At 39.3% G+C, this 4,043-nt stretch overlaps 1 long non-coding RNA gene across 1 annotated transcript; it reads right to left on the bottom strand.

The window, feature by feature from the left end:
- Positions 1 to 1,437: 1,437 nt before the first annotated feature.
- LOC125369232 lies at positions 1,438 to 2,925 on the bottom strand. The gene is made up of 3 exons (XR_007214880.1): positions 2,887 to 2,925; positions 2,458 to 2,522; positions 1,438 to 1,654 (listed from the first exon to the last, which is right to left on the bottom strand). It is a non-coding gene; the product is annotated as an uncharacterized LOC125369232 (long non-coding RNA).
- Positions 2,926 to 4,043: the final 1,118 nt, after the last annotated feature.

The following is a 4,043-nucleotide window of genomic DNA, read 5'->3' as shown; positions in this document are numbered from 1 at the left end:
CACCAAAGAATAAATAAAATTAGATTTGGCCCTCAAGTGATGGATTTGAATGTAAAATCAAAAGAGATGCTTTGAAATAAAAGAAAATGAATATAAACCATTTGAAAACACTTCTTAAGATCTTTTTGGGAGTGAAGGGAGTTATATTTTTTGTGTTTTATATGTATGGAGAAGAACGAGTGTAGAGAAAAAGTGAGAGTAGGCTTTTTTTTGTATGTAGTTATGTGGAGATTAGAGAGAAAAGAAAAGAAGGGCTATGATATGTTTTAGGGTTAAAAATTGGTGGGCTAGGATGGTGCCACGTCATTTAATGAATTTTTATCTTCAAATGTCATATCATAAAGCTAAAGAGGCTTTGCCATGGCCTAAATGTGCACGAGCTCAGTCTAAAATTAGGCAAGGTTAGTTTGTGAGCTTTGCTAAAGTGTGTTTTTTTAGGTCCTATGGCTTTAGGGTCGATCCTCGGGGCTTTTCTGTAGGTTTAACATACGTTATTCATTCAAAAGCATTCCACCAACTAAAATGTCTCATCATCAAGCTATTAAAAATTTTAATTTGAATTTGGTGCTAATAGTTTGCCCCTGCTTTGGAGGAGAAATTTTCAAAAAAGACAAAAAAAAATTTTATAGTAAAACACATTTTGAAAATTAGTTTGAATAAAGCATAAAGAAGCTTAGAGTTTGGGTGTCATACCTTGAATATTTATGATACGTCAGTGCAATAACATCGTTTCAAGGTGAATTAATGTAATATCGTCATCTTCTTGAGGGTGTGTTGGTGTGATACTGTCGTCCTCTTGAGAGTGTGTCGATGTGATAACGACGTCTTCTTGAGATGCTGCGATACCGACGACTTCTTAAAGGTGTGTCGGTGCAATACTGTTGTCTTCTTCAAGGTGCGTTGGTGTAATACCAGCGTCTTCTTAAGGTGCATCGATGCAATACCAACATCTTCTTAAGGTGTTTCGGTGCAATACCATCATCTTCTTGAGTTGCGTTAGTGCAATACCGATGTCTTCTTGAAGGTGCATCAGCGTAATACCGGCATCTTCTTGAGGTGTGTCGGTGCGATACTATTATCTTCTTGAAGGTGCATTGGTGAGATACTAATGTCTTTTTGAGTTGCATCGATCCATTATTGTCATCTTCTTAAGGGTGCACCAGTGCGATACGCGCTTCTTCTTGAGGTGCATCGGTGTTATACCATCGTCTGCTTAAGGGTGCTTCGGTGCCATACTATCATCTTCTTGATGATGGTTATTGATGTTCTGAGGACAATAAGCCATAGTCGAGTTGTGTGTTGTGCCTAAAAAAGACAATTGTGCCTCAAAGGGGGTGTCACGACCCACTTTGGGGGCCCGTGACCGGCACTAGGGAATGGGTAGGCTTAAGGCCACCGAAACCCGTAGTAAGCCTTACCAACCCGCAAATCCATATATACAATTAACCAAATATAAAGTAGTCATAATTATCTTGCATAATACATCATCATACTACCAACAGGAGTCAGAATAGTTATATAAATTTTAAAATTTCCTACTGCGGATACTCTAGAGTAAAAATGACAAGTATATAAGTACAAGATAATTACAAAAGTCCGAAGAAGAAGAAGTCGGACTGTCGAATGTGCGATGGCGAAGGTCTTTAACTATCACCTGAAAAAAAATTACAACTGAGACTGTCAGTCTCGAGAGTGAGATAAAATCAAATAATCCAGAGACTATTGCAGTCTTCACAGGAAATATTAATTATTCGAATCCATATATCAAACCCTGAACATAAACAGAAATCATGATGTCATCATACCATAATGAAATAAATAAGTAAATAAATAAATAAATAAAAAATATCTTTGTTTCTTTTCTATTTGGGACGAGTGGCTCGGTAGAACCCTAAACCCCAAATTCTAGTAGCCTTTCGGCTCTCTTAATCCAACAGGTCTGGCGCCCAGAGAGCAAGCTCGATCAGGTCCTTACTTCCGACTGAACACTTGAATTCCAAATAAGCCGGCTCCCGAGAGCATTGCTCGATCGGGGACCTTAACTCTAGAGAGCAAGCTCAATCAAAGGCATAAATTCATAATAACCTTATATCCATGATCATTACCGGTATGACGCGTCCTGATGTAACCCATCAAAGTGGCATGTTCTACAAGCCACATTTCCCAATTCGCAATCATCACATATAATAAATATTATTATCTGATGAACTCAACCAACACATATCGAAATAAAGATTAAAGATTTAAGGTAAAACAACGTGAAATTTGTGAGGGAAAAATAATAACGTTTATCTTATTATAACATACTAATAATAATATTTATATTACTTCAAATATTAATAATCAAGTGAAATAATTTATTTTGCGATACTAATAATCATATTATGCATGAACTTTCAAAATAGCATATTAAATCAGACTTAGCAATAGTGCAATGATTAAATGACTTTAACTCACTGATCTAACGCGTTCCGCAGTCCGCTCCTACGCCTCGGGTGGAGCTGGCGGGAAGGCTGAATTATCTAATAACAAAAGACATACAATTAATAGACATTCGAAAATTTTCCTAAACTTAGACCCTAAGGTCAATCGCCTAGAATTAAATTGGACTCGAGGATTCTACGAAATTTGACGAACCTCCCTAAATTACGGATATTTACCCCCCGTAAAAGCGGGTCCAGGACTGCCAAAAACATATCGGACATGCTTGAATTTAATAACAGGAGCCGGGCCACAAGAATCGCACTAATATTTTCCCGACTCCAAAACACCACAACCCAAACAATTTAATTTGATTTATTTTTTAAACTACCCAACACAAGCAATTAATAGCCACAATAACTTTCTAATATTATAACAAAATTTTCGAGTCTAATAAAATTATACCGAGTTAAAAATTAAAATATTCCACGCGTCGAGAAAACAGGGTCAGGGCGGTCGCGATGTCGAATTCAAATCTGGAAGCGCCTACGAAGCTCAAGTTGCGGGAGTCCGGAGTATAAGAGTTTTGGTAGGAAAGTGGCCGGAAGGCGGCGGATCGGGGCCGAAAAGTCGCTGCTCACGCGACACTTTTTAAGGCCGGCAAGGATTTTCCGACGGAGGAGGGTTGCTTCCGGGGTTTTCGGGGGTGAGGAACTCGTTTCCGATGCGGATCTCAAGAGGCGGCGGCGGCAGCCCCTTGTTCTTGACAACGCCGGAAAGGAGGAAAGGGAAGGAGGCTGCTGACGAGGGAAGGGAGGAAGGCGCTGGCGGCGGCGGCCGGGCGGTGCGGGGAAGAAGACAAATGACGGGGAGAGGGAGAAGGAAGGGAGGAAGGAAAAGGAGGAGGGGGAGGGAAAAGAGAGTTTTTTTTTTTTTTTTTATATATATAAAATTATTATTATTACAACTAAGGGTGTTACAGGGGGGACTCCCTAGGCTTGAGGTTAGCATTGCATATTGAATGAAGATAAAAAAATTATACTTGTTTAGGCGATTTCCTGATCTACACGGGCTGGAACATGTGTCCGAGTCACAAGGATTGTTAAGCATTCAAGCTTTTAGATATCTTTGGTATCCTGTGTTGATAGGTTTATTCATGTATGCATGAGTATATTATTAGGATATCCTAGAACTTGTAGTAAAGTGTAAGAAAGCATGTGGTAGAATTTTAGATAATATATGGAAATATCTTAGAAACAATTTAGTAGATCATCTAGAAAATGTATGAGAGTATTCTTAGAAAATATGTAAGAACATTTTTACTTCAGTAGGATTTGTGAAGTGCGTGAATGAGAGTTTACGTTAGAAACGTACCTGGGTCTTACTTAAGGATCTTGGTAGGAGGACACGTCATTCCATAGGCTGTTGCCAGCCTATCGGAGTAGTGGGTGTTCATTTCATCCTGGGTGAGAGATCATTTGGAGGCAACTGGCTTTCATTTATTCTTGGGCACACTTCTGAGTTTCAAGCCCAAGAATGATCCACCGCACTGATGATGTTGATGGAGAGGTGGTCCAACCCTACCCATACCTTCCTGGTTCTCTTTAGAGAGATGACCATCA

The sequence above is a fragment of the Ricinus communis genome, chromosome 2 (assembly GCF_019578655.1).
Source record: "Ricinus communis isolate WT05 ecotype wild-type chromosome 2, ASM1957865v1, whole genome shotgun sequence".
NCBI lineage: Eukaryota > Viridiplantae > Streptophyta > Magnoliopsida > Malpighiales > Euphorbiaceae > Ricinus > Ricinus communis.
The sequence above is the reverse complement of the archived record's forward strand: the minus strand, read 5'-3'. Positions and strand labels throughout refer to the sequence as shown.